The 13478-nt window shown below is 47.0% G+C and overlaps 1 protein-coding gene across 1 annotated transcript in view; it reads right to left on the bottom strand.

The window, feature by feature from the left end:
- The window catches only part of prpf3 (PRP3 pre-mRNA processing factor 3 homolog (yeast)), a 66937-nt gene extending 59595 nt beyond the window's left edge, over positions 1-7342 (bottom strand). The window contains exon 1 of the mRNA XM_073061256.1: positions 7275-7342. The gene's annotated coding sequence lies outside the window, so the exon portion shown is untranslated. The remainder of the gene's footprint in view (positions 1-7274) is intronic.
- Positions 7343-13478: the final 6136 nt, after the last annotated feature.

Below are 13478 nucleotides of genomic sequence, written 5' to 3'. Positions count from 1 at the left end.
CGAGATAATATCTAATTACTATTAAAGCTGGCCCCAGTAATCGAAGCGCCTATGGCGTATGATATGGCTAATGCTGAGTTTATTCAGGTACCAGGTTTTCAGGGTTTTTAGCGTTTATTCGGCAGTCTTCTTCATAAGAAATGGAATTTGTAAAGTGAAACACTTTGTAGTTATAGCAGAGACTGAGACACATGAGAGCAGGCTGAAAAACGGAGGCAACGAAAGCTGCGTTCGCACGCGTCCGACTGATCCGGTCTGCATGAAGCTGCATTTCGCTCAATCCGGCCCGTGACCTAAAATGAGTTTGACACCCCTGCTGAGAAAAAGCACAACAGCGCCTCTTTCACTTCAGATGGCTGAGGAAGTTTGGCACGAGACCCCAAATCCTCAGGACTTTCTACAGGGGCACCACTGAGAGCATCCTGACTGGCTGTGTCACCACCCGGTACGGGAATTGTACTACCCTCAATTGCAGGGCTCTGCAGAGAGTGGGGTGGACAGCCCAGTGCATCAGTGGATGTGAACTTTCCTCTAGTCAGGACATTTACAGCAGCAGGTGCGTAAAAAAGGCCCCGGAGGATCATCAGGGACTCCAGTCACCCCAAACACAAACCGCATCAACTGCTACCGTCTGGCAAATGGCTTTGCAGTGTTAAGGCCAGGACCAACAGGCTCCGAGACAGCTTCTTTCACCAGGCCAACAAATTTATCAATACACATTGATCTGATTGTACACACATATATAGAAAACAATGATGTACACAATCAGTGTTTGGGCAATATCCTCCCCCATTTCCCTTCCTTTTTGCTTGTATGTAGCGATGGAGATGCAATGTAAAGATATTATTACTATTATAATAATTATTCATGCTCCTGTACATCCTCCTTGATGGTAGAAATGAGAAGACAGCATGTCCTGGGTGATGGGGAGCCTTAATGATGGATGCTGGCCTTTTGAAGATGTCCTCGATGCTGTGGAGGCTGAAGCCCATGATGGAGCTGGCTGAGTTTACGACTTTCTCCAATCCTGTGCAGTGGCCCCTCCGTACCAGACGGTGATGCAACTGGTTAGAATGTGGGGCGGATTCAGCACAGTGCCCATCGTTGTTTGGCGGAGGGGGAGGATGTCACAGCTGGAGTACTGTTTATAGTTCTGGTCACCGTGCTATAGGAAGGACACTACTCCATTGGTGAGATTCACCAGGACGAAGCCTGCACTGGAGGGTTTCTGCGGTGAGGATGGGGTTATTTTCTGTCTGGGTGAACAATCAGGCATACTGGAGTATGTCCACAGTGTGACTGACCAGATGGAGGACTTGCGAGACCACTGCCTGTCCTGACCACAACACAGCAGGATCCCAGAACCATCCTTCGTCCAGAGGGCAGTGCTTACATCAGCTGTTTAACTCCGCTGTCTACGGTTCTGAGTCAGGCTGTGAGAGGAGGAGGGTTGGCCGTGGGGCTAGCCACCCCACCCCATAAAAACCCAGCGCTACAGAAATGCCAACAGGAGCTCCAAATAGCTCATCCTTGGGAGAGGATCTTTGATAGGCTCCACCTCAAAAGACCAAAAAACTGGCCCTGGACAGAGGACTCTGTGAGCTGCTGTTGGCTGCCTATGTCCCAGTAGGTGCAATGGCCTTAACAAGAACACCAGGGCTTTGAGGACCTCCTGAAATCAGTTTATTAACAACAGTGAAATCTTGCCTTGCCCATTGTTCACCTGGATCGATTCATCACACAACGGACTGAGGACAATAACAGGACCCAGAACAAACAACAGCCACAGAGTGCAGTGCAGGTAAACAGTACAATAGTTCGACAAAGCAACTGGAGGAAAGTACAGGGGAGTGTTCTTTATACAGAGTGGTGAGTATGTGGAGCATGCTACCGGGGTTGTGGTAGACACATTAGGGGCATTCAAGACACATGAAAGAGGAAAGGACAGTGTGTGGTGGGGAAGGGTTAGATTAATCTTCTAGTAGTTTAATCTTAAAGGTCGGCACAACATCATGGACCAAAGGGCCTTTACTGTTCTGTGGTATTCTATGCTCCAGTAAGGTGATTACTATGCTCCACGATTACTGAGGGCCTGTGCGACTGAGCTGGGAGAACCACTACAGCGCATCTTCAACATGAGCCTGGAGCAGAGAAGAGTACCCAGACAGTGGAAAACATCCTGTATTGTCCCGGTACCGAAGAAACCACAACCAAAGGAGTTGAATGACTTCAGACCTGTTGCCTTGACGTCGCACGTGATGAAGACCATGGAGCGGCTGATAATACAGAATCTGAGGCCACAAACCAGGCACGCCCAGGATCCTCTTCAGTTTGCGTATAAGGAGAAGGTGGGAGTGGAGGATGCTATCACGTATTTGCTGCACAAATCACTCTCTCACCTAGATGGGGTCAGTTGTGCTGTGAGGATTACATTCCTTGACTTCTCTAGTGCCTTTAACACCATCCAGCCCAAGATCTTAAGGCACAAACTAACGGAGATGGGAGTAGGCTCTCACATGGTGGATTGGATAGTGGACTACTTGACAGATAGACCTCAGTATGTGCGGTTGGGAGACTGTAGGTCTGACACGGTGGTCAGCAGCACAGGAGCGCCGCAGGGAACCGTACTCTCTCCGGTCCTGTTCACCCTGTACACATCAGACTTCCAATATAACTCGGAGTCCTGCCATGTGCAGAAGTTCGCTGATGACACGGCCATAGTGGGGTGTGTCAGGAATGGACAGGAGGAGGAGTATAGGAAACTGATACAGGACTTTGTGATATGGTGCAACTCAAACTACCTGCGTCTCAATATCACCAAGACCAAGGAGATGGTGGTGGACTTTAGGAGATCCAGGCCTCATATGGAGCCAGTGATCATTAATGGAGAATGTGTGGAGCAGGTTAAGACCTACAAGTATCTGGGAGTACAGTTAGATGAGAAGCTAGACTGGACTGCCAACACAGATGCCTTGTGCAGGAAGGCACAGAGTCGACTGTACTTCCTAAGAAGGTTGGCGTCATTCAATGTCTGTAGTGAGATGCTGAAGATGTTCTATAGGTCAGTTGTGGAGAGCGCCCTCTTCCTTGTGGTGGCGTGTTGGGCAGGAAGCATTAAGAAGAGGGACGCCTCACGTCTTAATAAGCTGGTAAGGAAGGCGGGCTCTGTCGTGGGCAAAGTACTGGAGAGTTTAACATCGGTAGCTGAGCGAAGGGCGCTGAGTAGGCTACGGTCAATTATGGAAAACTCTGAACATCCTCTACATAGCACCATCCAGAGACAGAGAAGCAGTTTCAGCGACAGGTTACTATCGATGAAATGCTCCTCAGACAGGATGAAGAGGTCAATACTCCCCAATGCCATTAGGCTTTACAATTCAACCGCCAGGACTTAAGAACTTTTTTAAAAGCTATTATTAATGCTTTTTGAGATAGTGATTTAGATGCATATCATATTTTTTACTGAGTTAAGTATTGTATGTACCGTAGATGTCGGATTATAAGCCGCTACTTTTTTCCCACATTTTGAACAGCTTTGAACACTGCGGCCTTTACTACGGTACGGCTAATGCATGGTTTTTTTTCATGCCGCCAAAAACATTTTGCCTCGTAACAGTAGACCAATAAAATTGATGAGTAGTTCACAGAGGTCCAATGAAATTGTACGATAAATCAAGCGCACTTTCACAATTAAATTATTGTAAATCAGTCATTTGTACTCACCCTCATCAACATGGAAAACACTTGAAGAAAAGCGTTGTGCTGCCTTTATGGCAGTTATTTAGTTTATAATATTTTCGCTTAGTAATTCATTTTCTAGTTAAAGTTAGAAGTGTTTTAACTATATTTGTTTTCTGTACTACATCGCGGGATGCTATGACGTCACACCCGGTTTTGCCGCGTCTTGTGGGAAAAATGCCGGTTTGCGATAAACGGGAAGGCGGGGGCGAGCGCATTACGCGAGCGGCATTAGATCTGAGCGAACGCTGCTTTTAAGTTAAAGGCGATCAATAACTTTTCCTGGTAGGCTGCAGTATATATATTTTTTACCAGTCGTTAGGAGATATTGGAATGTTGTTCAGTAAAAAAGTATACGCAACGTATATTTAAAAGTAGCCACGTTACAGGCACGGTTCGAAAAAAAGCATTTGCAATATGTATTTGTTTATGTTACCATATGGATTTAATTAAAAGTTAAAAAATCCTCACGTGTAATATCTTTCTGTGTAAATATCTCATATTACAACGTGGGACACCTGCGGCCGAAAATCCGGTGCGGCCTGTACAAGTACAAAATTGATTTTCTTTCTAAAATTAGAGCCAGCGGCTTTTAATCAGGTGCGCTCTGTAGTGCGAAATCTACGGTAATTAGTTTTGCTACAACAAGTGTATGGGACATTGGAAAAAAAAGTTGAATTTCCCCATGGGGATGAATAAAGTATCTATCTATCTATCTATCTAATGAGGCAGGTCGTGAGGCTAAGAGACCTTCTTATGGTACTAGGGAGCCATTCAAGAGGCTGATAACAATGAGGCAGAAGCTGTCCTTGAGCCTGGTGGTAGGTACTTTCAGGTTTGGGTACCTCTGCCCGATGGGAGAGGGGAGAGGGGAGACGAGAGAATGTCCAGGGTGGGTGAGGTTTTTGATTCTTCTGGCTGCTGTACTGAGGCAGTGAGCATGTAAACAGAGGGGAGGTTGGTTCCTGTGATGTGTCCACAATTTTCTGCAGATTCTTGCAGTTATGGTTAGAAAAGTTGCCGTACCAAACCCTGAGGTATCCAGGCAGGATTCTGTCTGCGGTGCGTTCATAAAAATTGGTGCGTGTTGACAGTGATGTACCAAGTTTGTTTTTTTAGGCTACTGAGTACTGACAGTAGAGGCATCGGCGAGCTCTCTTGGCAGTGCTGTCTATGTATCTGGACCAGGACCAGCTGCTGGTGATGTGTACTGTGGGTCAGCAGTGTATACATGAGAAGGACAGACAGGCTGCAACACACCAAAACCCTCCTCGCTGCAACATGTCATATGGCACATCTATCCTGGTTATCGATACCCTCCGATACTAATCCCAATTCTTTCTCTTTACTCTTAAAGATTGTGTTGACTCTTAATGCCAATGACAGATTCACTGTTTTGATTATGTTGATAAATAAATGAATGAAATCTGAGTTCTAAGACAGATTTCCACCATGCACTGAAATTTTTCAAAAATTCCTACTCAAAGTTCCAAACCTCTGACCTAAAGCCTATCTCCTATGGTCAGAGAAACCTCTGCTGCTAAGAACTGATTTCTTGCTATCCCTCTCCCCTTCTGCAAGGATAACATCCCCGCCCCACATCGAGGAAACACTCCAGTGCAGGCTATGTTCTGGTGAATCTCCTCTGCACCCTCACCAGTAGAATAGTGTCCTTCCAGATTGCTAAACATTCCTCCAGCTGAGACATCATTGATGTTTTACAAAGTGGGACCATAACCTCCCTGTACTTATATTCATTGTCTCAGCCAGCACCAGACCTCACATCACCTGCAGAGTTTCAATCTGCATCACCGCCTGCTCTGGAGGCTCCAATGCACAGGACTGCAAGAGGCTGCAGAGGACTGTCCAATCATGGGCACTGCTCTACTCTCAAAAGGACATCTTTATAACGTGGTTCCTCCACCACCCAATACAAGCCTTCTCTTTGTAACCATCCGGGATGAGGTATAGGAGCCTGAAAGACAAGCTCAATGATTCAAGAACAGCTTCTTCCCCTCAACCATCAGATTTCCTTTAGAATGGAGATGGGGAAGAATTTCTTTAGCCACAGGTGGTGAATCTGTGGAATTCATTGCCCAGCGTGGCTTTGAAGCCAAGTCACTGGATATATTTAAAGCAGAGGTTAACAGGTTCTTGATTAGTAAAGGTGTTGAAAGTTACAGGGAGAAGGCAGGAGTATGGGGTTGAGAGGGAGAATAAATCAGACATGATGGAACAGATGGAGCAGAATTGATAGGCTGAGAGGCCTAATTATTTTATCTCTTAGGGCGTATTTCTAAACGGTCCATAAACCCATTAAAATGACCTCACTAATCCTTCCTTTGCATTTATTTATTTTTGAAGTTTACAGTAACTTAAGCATTTTTGCACTGTACTACAACCATGAAACAACTTTCACATCAGAAAGTCCATGATGATAAACCTGAATATTTTCTATGATCTACAGTTTATATCGTGTTTTTTTTTAATGCATCTAGAAAGGCTGAGTGGAAATGATTTCTCTATCAGTTACACTTAATATCCTACAGATTTCAAATCAAACCACATCATAGCTTTCTTAACAATTCTGGAAAAACATATGTCAGGAAAAGTGAGGGAACAACAGGACTTTACATTCAGATGCAGCGAATCTGAAATTGAAAGAAAGTTCTGGAAATATTCAAACACAAGAGACACTGGAAATCCAGAGTAACACACACAAAATGCTGGAGGAACTCAGCAGCATCTATGGAGGGGAATAAACCATCAATGGAGACCATTTCACCAGATATAAAATAATGCTACTCTCTCTGATCCACCGGCTGCTTCCAGATTTATTCCAATGTTTCCTCATCGCATGCAACTAAAACGCACATAATTATCCCTGGGCTAAGAAAAGGTCCCATCACTTTCTCTTCTCATATCATCACCTACAGCTACAGTGCCTCCTTCTCCTTCACGTTCCTGGTTTTTGCACCTACCCGATCTGTGCTGCTGACAGGGGGCAGCGCAATCGGGGCACAATCACGGTGTCTGTCCAGAAAGAGGGCAAATAAGTGGAAGGTGATAGTGGTGGAAAGGGGGATTGGGGTGGAGGAAGGGAGAGATGGATTAGGGAGGTAAGGGCAGGAATGAGGTGGAGGAGTTGGGAAGGGGTAGGGTGGAGAACGAAGGGGGAATGCAGGGGGGGAAGTGTGGAGGAGGGGAGATGGGTTGAGGAGGGAGGAGAAGTGAGGGGATTGAGGAAGGGAAGGTGGGGTGAGGATAGTGAGGGAAGGAATATGGGGGCGGAAGGGAAGAGGCTCCCAGGACCAGGCCAGGCCTCCAATTCAGGAGACGAACAGTAACACCCTCCCTCCGCCGAGGCCCAGCGTGGGGCCAACGGACCCGGAGCCAAGGCCTCGGGACCGGGGCCACGGCTCCCCTTCCCGCCCTCTATTCTCCCGTCCCGCTTTCCAACCCGATCCCTCTCATCTCTTCCGACCGTTCCGTCCCTCGCACCCGGCCTGACCGCGTCCCCCAAGGTCCCTCCTTACCCGCCGCTGGTCCGTAGCCCTCCCGCCGCCGGAACTTAGTGTCACTGCCTCAGCCGTCCCCCGTCGTCGGAAGTCAGTGTCACCGCTTCAGCCGTCCCCCGACGCCGGAAGTCAGTGTCACCGCCTCAGCCGTCCCCCACGCTGGAGGTTGTGAACCTCTCCTTCAGTCTGTCCTGAGTCCCGGGCGGGTGCAGATGTCCGTTCCTCCCCACAGAGGCTGGCCGACCCGTTGGGTCTTTCCTCTCCCTCCTCCTCTTCCATTTGCCAGCCGGTCGCAGCGTATTTTAAGAACTTCCAAATCAAGGGGAATGCTGGCAGTGCGCACCTGTGATCTACCGAAGTCCCTTCACAAACTGGGCCAGCTGGACATCTGAAGTTGTCGCTGCAGAAGTAGGCCATTCAGCCCACTGAACCCCTGCTAGTCTAAAGGGAGCATCTCTGTGACTCATTATCTTGCAGCCATCAGCTGCCTTTCAAAGCCAATGGAATTTATAGCAACAAACCCTCATTCTTTTTGCTGGAATGGTTTAATTCAAGATACCCCACAGTGGCAGGCCCTTCAGGCCTAATGAGACCATGCCACCTCTTTTCTCTTACATGACCAATGAGCTTACTAACACATTCAAATTTGTGGAATGTGGGAGGAAACCAGAGATTCTGGAGGAAACCCACATGGTCACAGGGAGAGTATACAAACTCCTTGCAGACAGCAATAGGATGGGTGTAGCCAATCAACTAGCCGTCACGGCATTGGAATGTGGGAGGGAACCCACACGGTCACAAGGAGAGCAGGCAAACTTCAGAGAGAGAGAGATGTAGAGGAAAAAAAGAGATAGATTGAAATTGGCAGAGGGAGAGGGAGGTTGAGACAGAGAGCTAGAGATACAGAGACAAAGATAGAGTTAGAGAGGTAGAGAGAGACAGGGATAGAAAGTGGCAGACACAGACAGAGAGAGAAGCACTGTCAGCATCAGTCAGTCCAGGGGAATGTCATGATACGGCACATTAGGTCTCCAAAGAGAAAGTGGCATGGTATCTCAACTTCTCTGCAATCTCTCCCACACAGCTTGATATCCCTGCACTCCTGCTAACACTCACACTTTAGGGCAGAGCTCCCTTCATCCAAATCTCTCACTCCACCCGAAACCCCATGGAATGGACCCACCTCCGATTCCCTCATCCCTCCCTCTCTCCTTCCGGAATCCCCCCCCCCCCCACCCACAGCCGGGATATAGATATAGGAACATAAAAACACAAGAACATAAGAAATAGGAGCAGGAGTAGGCCATTATTGGAGTATAAAAGTTGCATTGTTTGCTGTGTAACCAAAACTATGTAGTCAGCTTTGAACTTGCTATTTGCTATGCATGTATCCAATTTAGTAGGAGAATGAAATCTTAAGAATGTAGAAGACAATGGTGTGTTAATAAGAGGTAGCTAAGAGATGTAGATTAGAATATGATTAAGTCAATGGGTAGAAACAATAGTGGCGGATGTACTTGTGATACGCAACTGTAGACCGATTGGATATGCTAATGCAACTAAACCAGGAGATTGCTATAAAAATGCTATGTACAAGGATCGGTGGGCAATCAGCGACTAGCTCAATGACTATCTCAGCTTTGATTTGCAAATTAAAGTTTAACCCTTCTTGAAGAATCTTCTGCATCTCCTGGTCGTTTGTGGGGCACGAGAAACCACAACACCATCCAGCCCATCGAGTCTGCCTCGCCATTCAATAATATCGGGACTGATCTGCCCATAAACTCAGCTCCATCTACCTGCCTTTTCCCCATAACCCTTAATTCCCCTACTATGTAAAAATTATCTAACTGTATCTTAAATATATTTACTGAAGAAGCCTCAACTGCTTCCCTGGGCAGAGAATTCCACAGATTTACCACTCTCTGGGAAAAACAGTTTCTCCTCATCTCTGTCCGAAATCTTCTTCCCTGAATCTTGAGGCAATGTCCCCTAGTTTTAGTCTCACCTATTATTGGAAACAACTTTCCTACTTCTATCTTATCCATCCCTTTCAAAATTTTGTATGTTTCTATAAGATCCCCTCTCATTCTTCTGAACTCCAGAGAGTTATAGTCCCAGGCGACTCAATCTCTCTTCATAAGTTAACCCCTTCATCCCTGAAATCAACCTGGTGAACCTCCTCTGCACTGCTTTCAAAGCCAGAATATCCTTCCTTAAATATGGAGACCAGAAGTGCACACAGTACTCCAGGTGCGGCCTAGCCAGTACCCTGTATAGTTGCAGCTCCCTGTTCTTGAATTCAATCCCTCTAGCAATGAAGGCCACCATTCCGTTTGCCTTCTTAATAACCTGTTGTACCTGAAAGCCAACTTTTTTGCAATTCACACACAAGCACTCCCAAGTTCCTCTGCACAACAGCATGCTGCAATCTTTCAGTATCACAATCCTCTGCCAGAGAAGCACCTTTGGTATCCATCAGGCTTGGAAGGGCCAATGCACAGTGCTATGAGACACGCAGGCTTGTACTGTGAGTGTTACTTTAAGATCACCTCAGTGAGGCAGGACTATGACGTCAGTCACAGGCTGGGGCAGCCTACTGTGGACTTGAGAGAGAGAGGGAGAGATAGAGCGACAGAGAGAGAGAGAGAGATTGGGAGAGAGAGAGACAGAGAGAGATAGAGCGATAGAGAGAGGGATAGAGAGAGAGAGAGAGAGAGGGAGAGAGACAGAGAGCGAGAGAGAGTGAGAGAGTGATAGAGAGAGAGAGGGAGAGAGAGAGAGACAGAGAGCGAGAGAGAGAGAGAGAGAGAGAGAGAGAGAGAGAGAGAGAGAGAGAAAGAGAGAGAGAGAGAAAGAGACTGGAAAGCTGTTGGAACTTCAGCTTGTCACCGCTATGGTTTGGAACTCTCCTATGCCAAAAAGGTTGGGTTGACTATGATTATGCCCAAAGGATGTATGATTGTCATTTCGTATAATCCTTATGTGTGGATTTGTTGGAGTATCCTGTGGTACCACTTTTGTTGGCCCTTTTTCTGGAATCGGGGTGTTGTGGTAACCACTTGAAGACGATATTCCTGTGCCTGTCACCTGGTTGTTTTCTAGTGGATTTCGAAATGGCTCAATGGACAAGATCTTCAACGGCTGTTATTTTGTTTACCCAGCCAGGAACCTCTGACCCTTCGTAATCACCTTCTCTCTACATTATATCCTGGATTACAAATCTCTCCCTGAACTCACTTATTTCATGGATTACTGAACTTTTCTACTTTACCATTTTAAGACTTTAAGAATTGTTCCTAATCTTGGTAGTTTGGGAGCTGCATATATACACACACACACACACACACACACACACACACACACACACACATGCATAACACTGTTAACTTTTGTTTATCTTGTTTAAGTTACTAAATTCGGAGTAGATACTTATAAAGACAGTGGTTTTAATATTAAAACCAGACTCAGTGTGTGATCGATTGGTGTTGGTACATAACATAAAATTGGGGGCTCGTCCGGGATATGAACAAAATTGATTGATTAATTATCGATCTGATTGGATGCTTCTCTTTTGATTAACTTGGGTGTTGAAACCAGCAGCAAAAGATATGGATGCATTTCTGGCATCGCCAGACCCTGAGGCATTAGAGAATACAAAAAAGGATGACTTGTTGGCCATTGCTAGAGAGCTAGTAAGATCTAGCTAGTAAGATGAGGTTAAGCGTTCAATGAGAAAGCCAGAGATTCAGAGGAAAATAGCTGAGCGCTATATAGCTACGGAGAAGTTTGAAGAAGATGTGTTAGAAAGGTTTCCTGGAAGTAAACCAGCTAGCCCTGAGCTCCAGCTGAAGCTGGAACGAATAAAGTTAGAAAAACTTAGATAAGAGATTGAAAAACAACGAGGACAGCTAGAGGCTGCTGAAAGAGAAAAAGAAAAACAAAAGCAGTTTGAAGCTGCGGAGAAAGAAAAACAGGCAGTTTGAGGCTGCACAACAAAGATTACTAGAGGCTGCTGAGTTAGAAAAATGAAGGAAATTTAAGCTAGACAAGGTAAAGAGAGGCAACCTGTTGACTCTGGTGATAAGTTTGTTGCCAGTTGGGAAGTTAAATTGGTCCCTCCATTTGATGAAACTGAGGTTGATAAATACTTTCAGCATTTTGAGAAAGTGGCTCAGAGCCTAAAGTGGCCGGAAGGAAGCTGCCCTCTCTTGTTGCACAGTGTAATGAAGTATAAGGCTCAACAGGCTTATTCTGCCCTATCAGTTGATGATGAAGCTAATTATGAGGCTGTAAAACAGGCTGTACTTAAAGCCTATGAGCTGGTTCCAGAAGCCTATAGGCAAAGGTTTAGGAATTTGAAGAGATCTGTGCACCAGACTCATGTGGAACTACTGATAACAGGGGGACTAGCCAATGGGAGTCTTGTTATTCTATCTGTACGTGTGGGAACCAGGACTGATGTGCAGGAAGTTCAGCGAGGAGAGGCGAGGAGGAAGGACGTCGGGGAAGCGCTCTGGTAGACCACCGTGGTTGGTCCCAGTCCGAGGGTCGTGGAGTTTGGAGGAAATCGAATGGTGGACCGAGGATATTGCGTGAGCTCCAACGTGTGTACAAACTGTATAATCTCTAATCTTGGCGCCTTTTTAATTTATAGTTTTGTTTCCCTACTAACTCCGTAGTTACAGTAAAATTTATAAAGTGTAATCGTTCAAACGCACATTGTGTACTGACTGATATCTCACGTTGTGGGTTTGCGCCGGGGTGCATACGCAGCATCTACGCGAGCGTGAGACACAGTTTGGTGGGCAGACGGCGGTTTCCCCTCGATGTACGTGGGTTGATAGAGAGGAGTATTATATTTGTGGGGGCTCGTTCCGGATCGAATTCTGCAGATGTTGCGTGGCCACTCAGCTTAAAGTACAGTTGTGATGGCGACAGCTGCATTTCGGCGACAGTGTGCGGTTGTGAGGGGGGCAGAGGGCAATGCGTGCATGTTGAGGGGGTGGAGACTAGTGTATCGCATGAAGAGTTACTTCGAGGTTTGAGTACAGTTAAAGCTGTTGGCAAGGTGGAGATTGTATCACGGAACTTTGATTTTGAGACAGGTACAGCCATACTGTTAGTGCAGACAAGTGAGGACATATAAGGGGCAGAGTTGCCAGAGGTGATTGGTATCCCAGGGGAGGCAGGGCCATGGTGTATGTAAATTGTCGGGGAGGGAGGGGCCGGAGCTCAGTGAGCTGAGTCGTCAGCGGCTGAGGGAGGTGATCTTGGGGAATGAATTCTCTCGGTACTGAGGATGAAGGGAAGGAGTGGTGACATTTGGAAAATTTGGTTAGTTCCCATACCCCAGTGAAAGGTGAGAGTTCCGAGTTGGCATCTGCCATTACCTCCCAGGCGAGAAAGGCAGAGGGGCCCCACCAGAGGAAAAATATTTTCTCAGGGATAACACCTACCCCCAAAGGGGAAGAGGATTATGAGACAGAAATTATCAGACATTGCAGTTGTTGAGTGAGTGCAGTGCTCGGATGAGGAAAATCGACAGAGATTGGTTGAAAGTTTGTAGGGAGTGGCGGCTGGGGTACTGCGAGGTGTGAAGGTTAACCAGCCCTTGGCCACTCTGGATGACTATATGGAGGCCTTGGGAGGTGCTTTTGGGTTGACCGGGAGCTCCTCGGGGAGTTTCAAAATATGAATCAGGAGAAGGGTGAGAAGCTCTCCATGTACCTTTTTCGGCTAGAGAGACGGCTTAATGGATTGCGGCACTGGGGGGGGGGGTCATTCGGGCTGAACAGGTGGATCAGTTAAGGATGGATCAGGTAACTAGGGGTGCCCAGGCTGAGGACAAGATTGCTTGGAGTCTCCGGCAGTCCTATAAAATGCGCCCTCCTCTAACGTTCGTTCAACTGATCAGAGACGTGAGGGGGGATGAGAACGTGTTGAGACTGCGGGAGGACTCCGTCAGCAGGGTGAGGTCCTCAGGTATCATTCCCAGTGGGGAAGAGATTGAAGCCGGCTCTACCCGCAAATTGATAAAGGAGGTGGTGGCCGAGCTGAGAACTGAGGGGTTGATAGGGAGGGTCCCCCCGCCCAGGGGACGGACAGCGCAGAGGGCTGCGAGTGGTGGGGGGTCCGCGAGAAGTGGAGTGGTCGGTAGCGTGTGCTATGACTGTGGGAAAGAGGGACATTTTCGGAGAGGGGAGTCCCTGGGCATCCAAG

This window comes from Hemitrygon akajei, chromosome 11 (assembly GCF_048418815.1).
Source record: "Hemitrygon akajei chromosome 11, sHemAka1.3, whole genome shotgun sequence".
Lineage (NCBI taxonomy): Eukaryota > Metazoa > Chordata > Chondrichthyes > Myliobatiformes > Dasyatidae > Hemitrygon > Hemitrygon akajei.
Note: the sequence above shows the minus strand (reverse complement) of the source record. Positions and strands in the feature narration are given on the sequence as shown.